This window comes from Pleurodeles waltl, chromosome 12, assembly GCF_031143425.1.
Source record: "Pleurodeles waltl isolate 20211129_DDA chromosome 12, aPleWal1.hap1.20221129, whole genome shotgun sequence".
Classification (NCBI taxonomy): Eukaryota; Metazoa; Chordata; class Amphibia; order Caudata; family Salamandridae; genus Pleurodeles; species Pleurodeles waltl.
The window spans coordinates 513,607,648-513,620,593 of NC_090451.1; the positions used below are offsets into that span (position 1 = coordinate 513,607,648).

At 44.7% G+C, this 12,946-nt stretch overlaps 1 protein-coding gene across 7 annotated transcripts in view; it reads left to right on the plus strand.

Moving 5' to 3' along the window:
• The first annotated feature begins 255 nt into the window (after window positions 1-255).
• Window positions 256-12,946, plus strand: part of KATNB1 (katanin regulatory subunit B1) — a 434,067-nt gene continuing 421,376 nt past the window's right edge. For 3 of the 7 annotated variants that reach the window (XM_069217360.1, XM_069217364.1, XM_069217362.1), the window contains exons 1-2: window positions 256-359; window positions 8,466-8,582. The gene's annotated coding sequence lies outside the window, so the exon portion shown is untranslated. Of the gene's footprint in view, window positions 360-8,465; window positions 8,618-12,946 lie in introns of all 7 variants that reach the window. The other 4 variants (XM_069217361.1, XM_069217365.1, XM_069217363.1 and 1 more) reach the window with 2 other exon arrangements.

Below are 12,946 nucleotides of genomic sequence, written 5' to 3' on the forward strand. Positions count from 1 at the left end.
ATCTATATGAAAGCTCTAGCTGTCCTTCTTCCACCTAAATGCACGAAGGCGACGTTGGTAACCGCCGCAGAAAGGAGAGAATGCGATGATTGGTGCAATGGTGATTAGCGGGGTGACTAAGTACACGGAATTGGTCGTAACGTAGATGCAAACGAGTAACAGGATTGGTTAGTAGTCCGAAAGCACGTAATACTGGAGGCTATTGGCCGGCAAGCCGGGCGTGGGGGCGGAACCATATGTGAGTTTTGTTGTGAAGTCGGTTGTTAGGGAGCAGCCAATGAGCGCGTGTGTTGTTCCGAGGTTGTGTGGACCGTAGAGGCTGGAGCACTGAGAGCAGATCTGAGGAGAGGGACAAACAGGTAAAATAGTTTATAATTGGGGCGAGGAGATTCACGAGAGAAAATATACATTTTATTTTGTGGTGTGCTAGTAGTCATTTGTCCAAAGCGGCAGGTGTTAATAGGCTGTCGGGCAGTCGGAAAGTTACTGTTCAAATTAGTGTCAGGAAGGAGCATTTCTTCGTTCCGTGGTTAGTTTTTGGCCCGAGAACACTGGGAAACACCAGATATTGTCATCCGGGACTTCAAGCCTCCTTATACTCTGTAGGGAAGAACCCCATTAGCATTTTTGTGATTAAGCATCATCTGGGGTTGTGATTGGGTTGACAATTGGTCCGAAAAACAGGGAGAGGTCAATTATTTACACTACACAGGGTACTGTATGTGGCTATTGGTGGAGCTGATGATATGTAGAGAAAGGCGGTTTTTGACAAACAGGTATGTGTGCGCAGTTATTGGCTAAGAGGGAAGAGAGCATTTATTTATCTGTGGGACCGAAAGGGAGACATTATTTTATGGTATGGGACAGAGACATTTAAGGCTCTTTGTCACAGGTGCACTTTGGAATTTTGCAAACTTTCATTTTGTGTTATATGATAATTGAGTTGGGTACTGATGCAAGTGCCAAAAACAATTGTTTATGTTGTATGATATGTAACTGTCATTAGTGTAATTTTACTTTAGTGCAGGTCCATTGCATACACTGATTTAACTTGCTGCTTTTGATGACTGAAGACTGCCTTGATTCTTTGTAAATAATTTGTATTTTTTAAACGTTGTCACTACCTCTGTAGACCTCTAGGTCCACTTGTGAAGTGCTACTCAGGAATATTTAGTATTTCTCTTAATAAACCGCTGAATCTGGCACCTAGGTTGTTTATTTCTGACACCTACTCAGTATAAGCCATTCGTGGAGACCAAGTAAAAAGCTCGATAATCTTTTGTCACCTTTGAGACCCAAAGCAGAGCTTTTGGGTCCAAGGCAGCATGCTTCAGATTACATTTCTGTTATGTAGTTGGCTTCTTCCCAGCGTCCTGCCTCTTAACACCCGCATGAGCTCAGAAAAGCCCCCTCCCTAGTAAGAAGACCGATACTTTTCGTTGTAAAGTTTGTTTTTAACATGATGATCCAGGAGAAAGAATAGTAACTTTGACCCGGATTATACTCACTCTGACCAGCTTTGATTACTGATTTAACTGCCAGTGAAATCTGATGACGACTGGTAGACGAGGGTAAACACTGTGTTGAGCTTGTTTTGTCCTTAAATCATACGAACGTTAATTTTTGTTCTGGCCCTTAGTTGTGCAATCAGCTAAATGGCATGCTATTTCGTTTTGGCATGTTGCTGCCTGTTTTCTTTATGGGGACATCGATGAGAAAGACACTTTGGAGCACTTTTATTCTGGGTTTATAGAAGCAGCAGACCAAGGGATTGAGGAACATATTGTTATTGTTTTTCTGGAAGCAACTTGGTGTGAACTTTGGGGTATGTTGGTCTGTCCTGGCATTTTGAAAGAATATTTGCAATTAAAAGTGAGGGATCTCCACAGCACCGTGGATTGATGGTGGTAGCATCAATGAGTTGTCAAACCTCCGCACCACTTTATCTGATATGTTTCCGCCATCTTCTTATATGCCTTCAAAACACTGACAACACAAGCTGAATAAAACAAGCAATATCATTCTCCAACTCATCAACGCGCTTAACTAGGTACATCATGTCACACGCCCAACATGCTCCAAAGGCCTCATCCTTAAACCTATCTTCTCAACATCACTAACTATTTAGTACTAACTATTTAGTGCAAACTATCCATGCCCCTGGACTGGACCGACCACTTCTCCGTACCTGTTGTCCTGTTCAGCATCCTACCAACAAACCAAGGTCATCGCAAAAGAGAAGACCAAACTACAGATCATTCAAAGACTTCTCCATTGACAACCTAGTGGTTGAATTCATCTTTCACTTTTTTCAGCTCTACATACAGCACTAACAATCTTCTGAACAACTTCAATGCTTTTGCTTTTTTTTAAACATGTGTACTTCCATGCCTCAAATAAAACAGAAATATGCAAGCGAAAGCCTTCAGCATCCTGGTGCTCTGAAGACCTTGCTTAGAATAATGTAGGAAAGACAGAGCTCTAGATGTCCTAATGATACGGATATCCATCAGTGCAACGTGCAGAAAGGACATCTCATTAGCTAAAGCAAACTAATATACCAACTCTATCAATGAAGCCTCCAAAAGAAGCAGAGCACTGCATCAGCCCTCTGTCAGACCTTCCTATTCCTCTCTTCATAGAAAAGTGCAGTGCTGCCAACAACTTCTTCATTGAAAAAGTACAGAAGATCTGACAAACGCCAAGCCTACTTCATCTCTAACAGCCATCCTTTCATGTAGAGTCCTGCAAGGGTCATCCTTCAAAGACCTATCTCTTGAAGATCTCATTTACATACCTCCCTTGAAGATTGTCTTACCCTCGTCCTTAATTGAACTCTCTACGAGGACACTCCCACACCTCACTCCCTTCCTCGTCTTCCTTGAACCTCTTATGACAGACTAGACCTTCCCACTCCTAAAGAAGCCTACACTAGACCCTAGAGACCTCGTCAACTTCCAGTCATCACCCACCAACCATTCATCAGCAAGATAATTCAAAGAGCAGTTCAACTAAAGATCACATTAATGCTAACCATCTCCTACATGATTATTGCGCTGGCTTCAGATCACACAGCAGAACGGAGACTTCTACTGAACACATCATATACAGTGCAGTTTGGACCACAGATAAAGGTGACCCTAGCTCTTCGATATTTTTGGACCTCTCAGCTGCCTTTGACAGTCGATTATCCTACCCTCATACACACCCATAGGTCTAGAATGAGATTGTGTTGGTGTTCTTCAGTGGCTGCCCTGCTACATTTTTAACCAAAACCAGTTTGTTCACATGGGCACCTCGTGCTCCAAAAAGATGCCTGTCACCTGCGAAGTCCCCATGGTACGATACCATCCCCTTTTAATCTTCAACCTTTACATGGAGCTGTTTGGTGCTTCTCTCACAGATAATAGCAAAAAAAATAGCAAATCCCTGATGATACTCAAATCTACATGAACATTTCCTCTAGTTCAGACAGCTAGTGCCTCACACACTTCCTGCACATCATGGAATGTTTAACACCCACCTGTTGCTCGTCCCCACCAAGACCAAATTTTTGTTATTTGTCAGGGACAACAAAGTAGAACTAGTACAACTTCGCTCAATGGCTTTAAACCCCCAATTTCCAGTGAATGCAGAGTCACTTGGATTCATCCTGGACACCATGGATCCACCAAAGATCGTACTGCCCAAAAAAGGACATCCTGTTATCAGGTCTCTCTTCTATAGAAAGTGAAACCGTCTTCTAGAAAGCAACATCAGAACTGCTGTTCAAGCCATTATACACTTGCATCTGGATGGTGTTAAAGTCTTACTCCATGGCCACCAAGACTCCACACTGGCTCCCCTTAAGGGCATCCTTCATGCCACAACATGTCTCAGTCAGGACTTGAAGAAATAGGATCCCCCTCCTTATAAAATTCCAGTGGCTTCCTTTTCCATACCATGTCCTAATCAGTTGCATCATGTGCAAAGCCACCCCAACACCTTTAAGTCTGCAGACAAGCTCCCCATCTCTGGTGGTTTTCAAAACACATAGCTAGGACACCATCATACTGATGACTAAGAAATGCAAAAAAAAAACACAGCAAGAGGTATCGGGGAAGACACAGTGGGAGCACATGACTCTTATCTCCCTCACACTAGACAACTACCCTTCCCAGCTATCTCAGGTGTGAAACCTACACAGCCCCACCAGTGCCCAATATTGAGGGATACACCAGTCAAGATAATTTTTAAATATTCCTCAAACTATAAGGACCTCAAATGGGTGGCTTAAGTATTTATACCATCCTAGGCGACTTCCATGTACCAGGACAAAACATAAGGAAACTCATGAAGGTGGACATGAATCCTATGTTTCTGTCTTATCTAGAGACATGGTCAGTGATCCATATGTTAGAGTGCAATATTATAGCACGCCATAACCCTGCTAAATAGCATGATCAACATTAAATAACAATGTGTCCCTCACTCTCTAATTTAGTATTCTGACCCTGACACAAATACCAGGTGTGGAGTTGTGAAACGTGGGTGGAAACATCCCAATCCTTCTACAGAAGACCTGTAGCAGCACTGTGCACTCATGCGTCTGCATCCAAACCAAAGACATCGGGGAGGCTGTCCCAGGAGCACATACTATTATCCCCAGTGTTCCTCCTATAGCTCTTGACAGCTAACCTTAGTGGCCATCTTAGGTGTCAAAGTTAACCATCACCATTCAGTGCACAATTATGAAAAGCGGAGGACCAAACCAGGGAATTCCACAGGGCTCATCCAAAGATGATCAATTAATGCTTGTCACGAACAGTATTAGATGAATAGACAGAACATGTTGTAGAAATCAATCATGCATGTCATAAAAAGTCGCCTAAGTTATCTAATGTTTCAAAATCTATGTGATACATTGAATTTGACCAATAAATTGCACATGGGATAAGTAAGAAATATCTCCATTTCGAGCTACCCCAAGCAACCAACAATACTCCATTGTAGAGATAACACGGGTAAACCTTAGGTTAAAGTAGCTGCTTCACATCGCAGCTTGCATATATAATTTAGTCCTTTCTTGGTGCTTTTCAAACAATCCATCCATCTGCAATCTCCAGATGCCAATAGTGCATGTAACTTCCCACCTCTTGAATCGTGGCTCGCTGTTTCCAAGACATACCACCATAGCATGTCCTCTGTGTGGTGTACCTCTATAATGCTTGACGCACCTTCAGTCCTGCATCATATTGATCTTCGATGTAGAAAGATTTTTTTTTTAATTATTATTAAAGATCTACTTTTCTGGCAGTGCTTTGAGGCAGTGGTTGCCGCTGGTGTCCACCACCACTTATTTTTGGGGACGTATTTTTCCTGTGTTAGATATTGACCCAGTGTAAGAGAGGGAAAAATACACAGATCGGAAAGACGGAGGAAGAAAAAGACAGTAAAACCATCACAAACGGAATGTAGAAACTTGCAAGTGCGAGAAAAAGGGACAGAGAGTGCCTGTTAATGGATTAAAGACTATCACCTTATTGTTCGGCTTGCTGGCTTTTAATTACTGCGGACCCGTGTGTTAGAGCAGAGCTTTGGGCACCAGTACTCTTTCTTTCAGAAATTAAGCACTGTCTGCCGGACTGCAGTCTGTCATGCTTCCTCTACTTTATCTCAGTCTTTCCGTTGACTCCCTCAAGTACAGTACACAAGGAATGGAAAAATTAGTTGAGAGATAAAAAGAAAAATGGGATGGAAAGTGTTTTCTTGACGCTTACGCCACTGTCCCAAGTATAGAAAAAATTGCAAAAAAAAAATCAGAATGATGGCTAGGCCCCAAGGGATTACCAACTGTCATGTTAAAATCGGTCTACGAGCTGTGGTCAAATGGGGGCGACTAATACTTTACAACGCATGCCACCATTTGGTAATAGTACTTAATTCCTTGAAAAGAATCAGATTTGTTGTTGCAATTAGTTATAGGATGTCACACACACAGGTCTGCTTGATTGGCACACTTTCAATGACTACAAACAGACTACACTCGAATGTGTTGGTTGACCTGGGAAAACACCAACAAAAATGGCGAAGTGATAATTCCGCCTGTGGTCAACCACAACGTTGCTGCTTCTTCAATTAGATAAAATAATGTGAACTGCACATATTTTGTTGCAGTCTTAGCTTCAGTGAAGTTATATCTGTTGCCATCATATTGTCGATTAGCAATTTCAGTATGTTCTCACTATGTAACTGAGCCTTTTAACTCTGAAAGCTTGCAACTAATAAATTTAGCGAAAGCATTTTTGGGGTCGAGCCTGCGTTGCATGTGCTCGCGCATGCGTATCGCAGTGAGACGCTTTTGTATTTAGAAAAGGGCTCGGAGCCCTGTCAACTTCACGTCAGTGTTTTTTATTGGTTCGTGGGCTTGCCTAATAAAATCTGCTTGCTTTCATTAGTCGAAGGCAAGCATACGTCATGCCTTTTCCGGTGGCTAGCCCTCCTCGAACGCAGCGACCAAGTACAGAAAACATGCGAGGCTCGCTGTTTTCCATCGGGCTCATGGACTTCTTTTTCTCTAATTTACAAGCGCGATCTCGCTTGGCAGAAGTCGAGCGCTTTACACAATTAATTGCACTTTTTCGTTTTACGTACATAAATGCACTTTTGCCCCGATAGGTGAAAAGTCGGGTTAGGAGTTTACAACGCGATCAGCTCTAACATGAGCAAACACGAGACCCGTTGCATTGTAAATGCTTGTTAAGAGTTCTGTTTAACTTGGGATACTGTATGGCCTAGACGGTTCTAAGATGCCCTACTGTAATGAATTATAGATAGTTATGTTGGGTATCCTATTGTATTTGTAACAAACAAATGTTAGGTCTTTGTGAAATGATGATATCATACCTTATTTTAACACCCTTTTTTGAAAGAATGTTTATTAATTCATTCATTAAATTGGTTTAAATAGAGTATTCTTTAAATAGATATGCAAATAAACTTGTTTTAATACATATTGTTGTTGTTTGTACACATACCTGTGAGATTACACAAAATTGATTTGAAGCTGGTATAAAATATGAACCAGGTAACAATTAAATTGGTCCTTTAGTTTGTCTGGTTGCCGGATATATCTTGACTCCCCTAATTGAGTTATTAGTGTGATAGCATGCAGTTGAACCTTGCCCCATCAATATATTGCCTAGCTCTAAACAGGGATGTCCCTGGTGGGTCTCATATAATTGTGTTTAGTTAATCTAGTGCCACATTTGCCCTGAATGTATTAATTTTCAGTACATTTTTGATCACTTATGTTGAAATACCAACATTATTCTACTTGATTGAGTATTCATTGCAGTGGACTCTCACAACTTAACCCCAAGGAGAGCTTTTTTTTTTTGTTGGCAGTTTGCCATGTCGGATTAGGAAGATTTGTTGTAAATGAGTTGCCCACAGATTATTGCAATAGCAAATGGTACTACTAAAGATGTCAAGCATGCGGTGTCTAACAATTTCACTTTCTGCTGAAGTTCTCCTCATACATCTTGTTCTGGGTCCACATAGCTATGTGTCAGACATAGTGACGCTGCTGGTATTGTTGATGACTGGTAATGCAGTATGTGCACATGATTATTGTTCTATACGTTGCACCCAGTCATGACGTAGCCTTATTTCAGTTTTGCTGTTCATTTAAACTTTCTAAATGTATTCCTTCAAAAACAGCAACAAGCAGCTTCCTATTGACTGGGCTGCTCAATAAAGCACTCTTGATGATCGTCATATCACTTTAAATGGCAGTATGAGTCCCACAGCTGGCCGCACACGTTACTGAATTTTGATCTGCCTTGGATTGGTGCTTCGTTCAATATGTAATTTTTAGGTTTAGTTTCATGGTAAACCATATTATTAGCTTCTTCCAGTGAAGGAAGGCTCTAACTTTTATTATGCCTTTTATTGACGAACTGTGACTTGACCGATATGTTCTGTATGTTTCTGGTGTTTATTAAATAATGCAAATATGTTGAGCAGTATGTACTTCCCAAGTTAAAAGGTGTCACAAATGAAGGATTAGCAATCTTCTGGACAGATTTCAGAGACGTTTGCAAGTTTGATGAAATGTTTTATTTTACATTGTTAAAACACTAACTAAAGTGAAGCATATACCACCGAAGTTTTCCAATTGTTAGAGACTGCTCCTTAAATTAGTACAAGTTGTGGCAAACAAATAATTGAGAGACTCACAAAGTTCACAATTTTTTCTTCGTTATTTTATTTGTCGTTTTTTTATATTGCCAGTGCATAAGGTTGAACCCTTTATTGTGGTAGGGGAGGAGTTACAACATACAGGAAAGGGTCAATCTGCATAAAGTATCAAGCTAGAGTGGTCTCCGGTGAATGTATTGGGAACTGAAGTTTAGATCAAAAGCTTGCCAGCAGAGATGATATTCAGGGACTTCCTGAATTTTAAATGCTTGTCTTCTCAACAGGGAGTTAAAGGAAGCCAATTCTAGATGGAGACGTGTTGATCATGAAATAATCTGCCACCAGATGTATAAAGAGACTGTGCTAAGTACCTGGTCGACCGGTGTGGTGACAACGATTTGGTAAGGATGGACAGCGTTTCAATGCAAACGGATATGTAAGTGTTGCATTAATATTTGAACTTGGTCCTTTCTTTGGTAAATAATGTGGGGTCACTGGCACAGGAATCATATGACTTTTATACACATCAGGACAAGGGTGAGGTGCGCAGCATGTTTTTTACTCTTTGGCTTTTGGCAGGAAGATTATTGTATGTGGTACTGTAAAAGTACATTCAGGAGATCACTGTATGCAACATCAGATTGATCTGCTGGAGAAAAGTGCAAGAAGGACAGGGCTGCCTGAAGCACGTGTAGACAGGTAGCTCGCTAATACCATGGAAGCAGCTCCCTGAAGTGCAGTTTGGCACATTTCTTAATTCAGAAGGTCTACTCTAGCTATATTGAAGAATGTCACTTTTCAAGAAAAAGACAATTTTTTTAGTGTATGTTTTCAGTATAACCCAAAATGGACAATGCATATTTGATAGAAAACCATGTATTTTGTGAAACTGATATGCTGATGTTTGAAAGCAAACCGATTGGGGGTGCCGAATAATACTGACTCTGGAGGCAGGGGCCTTTATTGATCTCCCATAGGGTCCTGGCGGACTAGCGTGCGCCTTAAGATTGAGGAGGCCCACTGCGGCGTCTGGGAGGTGTGGCTTCTCCCCTCCCCCCTTTCTTCTTTTTTAATTCCTCTGGAACCCCACTATTGGCAGCTGGCGGAGCCCGTTTAGCGGCAGCATTCGAGCCGCCTGGCCCCGTGGCTGGAGTGGCCGCTGTTTTGGGCTGCTCCAGTTGATTTTTGAGACTGCGACGGGCAGTGCTGTGTCAGGCGCGGGCCTGGCTTTGGTGTCTGGCACCCCTTCTCCTCCCTCCTGCCTTGTTGTGGGGTGGGCGGTTGGCGGGAGCAGCTCCAGCACGGAGCTCCTGTCTTCAGGTGGCCCCACTGCTTGACTGACGTATACAGATGAGGTGCGGTGATGACCTGTTCTGCTGTGAAGAGGATAGGGAAAGCTGACCAGAGACAGCCTAAGCTCTCGTTTGAGGGGGGGGGAAGAAAAGCATTGTGTCCGGCCGTTCGGCAGAGGACCCACTGCCTGAGGAGGAGCCGGCTGCATCCTCTGTGAAGGCTATGTTTTTGGACCTCAAGCATAGTCTGGCTAGCATCGACGCCAAGCTTGACCACCTAACGGAGCAAATGGATTGTTTAAAGGAACGGGTGGATGGTCACGACTCCCTCTTTGAACAGCTGGAATCACGCACCTCGGACTTGGGGGGTGGTTGCAGTGGAGACGGAGAACAATTGCTACGCATGAAGCGTGTGCTGGAGGTGATCTAGAATAAAAACGAGGATCTTGAGGCCCGGTCTCGCCGCAGTAACATTCGCATCCTGGTCCTCCCGGAGTCGACGGCCATGGGGTGCATGGAGGACTATGTCAAAACCATGCTCACTGCACTTTTCCCTGACGTGCTCTCCCAGGTGTTGGTGGTGAAGAGGGCCCACAGATCGCTGGGGCCACGGCCTCTGCTGGGGGCCCCTGCGCATCCTATTATTGTGCGATTACTGAATTATAGAGACAAGGACACTATACTTCGTTTAGCCAGGGAGCGCAGACCTGTGGTATATAATAACAATGAACTGAGCATGTTCCCTGACTACACTCCTGGGGTGCAGGCTGCGAGCAAGGCCTTTTTGCTGGTCAAGCGCGCTCTCAGCCATACTGATGCTAAATACTCTCTTATTTACCCGGCTAAGCTGCGCGTACAACATGGGGGCAAGCTGCAGTTCTTTACGGATCCGACACTGACCGCTAAATTAGCTAAATCAGTTCCTAAGAAGGTGCCTTCGGAGGTTCCGCAGGCCACTGACTGCGGGGGGGGGGGGAGATTCTTTGAGTGACAACGACTAAATACATTTTTCTGTTTAGGCCTTGTGTACCCTTGCCCGGTGCCGCATGGCCAGCAAATTGGTAGTAGGTTTAAAGTGTAGTTGGTTTAACTTACTGTTCGGGCTTATCTCTGCTCAATTTCTTAAATTGATGGTCCCCCCTGCCCCTTCATCCCGTCTGGGATGGATTTCGGATGGCCTTGCTGAGGCTTCATCGGATGAGTCCATTCACAATGTTCGCTATTATGTTGTGGGAAAGGCATTTGGGGATGGGTGGGATTGTAGTACTGACCCGATTGGGGGATCAGCGAGGGTGGGTGTGGGCGCTGCTATGTGCTTGGTTTGTTTCTTATGTCTTTTTTTTCCTTCACACCTGTTCCTTTCCTTGCATGCCGCAGATGCCTTTCTTGTCATGATATGCGGAGGTGCATGTTTAGATAAGGAGTTGCAATGGCACAAAAAAGTGTGACGCCAGTGCGCTGCCTCACTTGGCATGTTAGTGGGCTGAACGATGGGCGTAAGATACGTTTGATATCTGCCTATATGCAGCGACAAGCGGTTGATATTTGTATGCTGCAGGAGACTCACTTGTTGGAAGCCACAAAACACCGGCTGAAGGCTAGTTGGATTGGGGAATGGCATGCTGCGATGCATTCGCGATATGCGCGAGGTGTGGCGATTCTGATTCGTACGGGGCTTCAGTGGCACACTGAGAAGGAGCTTGTGGATTCGAACGGTCGCTATGTCATGCTGCGTGGTACACTGCTTGATAGACCCTGCAGATTGGTATCGATCTACAGCCCAAATACTGATGACCCTGAATTTTTTGGGGAAGTGGGGCGGCTGGTGGACTCGCTGGGCTCTGGGTCTGGGTCCCTGCTTTTGGGGGGGTGACTTTAATGTGGTGCTGGATCTTGGTGCGGATGGTGAAAGCCAGGCTAAACCACAGCATGTAGCGGCTGCCAGGGCTCTAGCTCTTGTGATGGCTGAGGACGCTTTGGTTGACCTATGGAGGGCTAAGCATGGAACAGACAGGGAAGGTACCTGCGTCAATTATGTGCATGGGTGTTGGTCCCGTATAGACAGATGGCTTGGCACCAGGGATGTTGAGCTTTGGACACAGTCAATTGAGCATAAGGCCTGCACTTTGTTGGATCATTCGCCAGTTATGCTGGAGTTGGTTGTTCCTGGAGGCCCAAATCGTGCCTTTCTGTGGAGGCTTCCTCATGGTTCGCTTAAGGATCAGGTCTTCAGGGAAGAGATCCGCGACGCTATCATCCACTACTTTGCTGAGAATCGAGGGTCGGTGACATCTCCTGGCACTGTGTGGGAGGCTTTCAAGGTCGCAATCCGCGGAGTGTCTGCCTCTCTAAACAGCATGGTGTGCTGAAGGTGTTGCAGTGGGATTTGGCAGAGCTGGAGGCTCAGATTGCCGATCTTGAGAGACGCTTGGCCTCTAGCTGGTCAGGAGACCTTTGCGCTGAACTGAGAGGAAAGATGTTGCAGTTTGAAGAGGCTGCTCTGCGCAAGGTTTGCTTTCTAGGGAAGAACGCTAACGCAAGGAGATATGGCGAGGGTGATAGGGCTGGCGCACATTGGCCACAATGCTCCGTTAAGCCGTGGGCAAGTAATTATATTGTAGAGCTGACTGATTAGAACGGAGCGCGTTATACTGGCACAAAGGAGATAAATCGTATCCTTACTGACTTTTATTCGGACCTGTATGCTGAACCCTCGGGCTGAACTCTGCGGCAGCCAATGACTATTTTGCAGATATTAGCCTTCTGTGGTTCGAAAATGCGCACAGGCAATATCTAGATGTTCCCTTTTCGGTGGACGATGTGGTCCAGGTAATACGTAGCCTACTGGGGATAAGACGCCTGAGCCTGATGGTCTGATGGCGACTTTTTATAAGGAATATGCTGACATGTTAGCGCTGCAACTCTTGGCGGTCTATGCGGAGGCTCTTGAGACTGGGGTCCTTCTGTCCTCGCTGCGGGAGGCCCTCATTTTGACCATCTTAAAGCCTAGGAAAGATCTGTACTGCAGTGATTCTTATAGGCCTCTCTCGTTAATCAATCTTGACAATAAGATCCTGGCGAAGCTTATCGCGGCCCGCTTGCAGCCCCTGCTCCCTACTCTGGTGCTGCCGGATCAGTCAGGCTTTGTGCCGTGGCGCTCCACCCTATATGACCTCCATACTTATTTTGCAAAATCTAGTATGATTGATCCGGAGAACCGCACGGCGTGGTGTTCCCTGATGCCACCAAGTCCTTTGACTCTCTGACATGGCAATATATGTTTGCTTTGCTGGCTCGGGTGGGGCTGAGCTCTAGGTTTATTAAGCTGATTCGCCTGCTGAACTTGCAGCCTACCGCCCGGCTGAGAGTCAGTGGTACTATTTTTGGCCCCTTCCAGATTGCCAGGGGCACTCGCCAGGGATACCGACTCTCTCCGTTACTTTTTGCCGTCGCGATGGAGCAGCCTGCAGCTC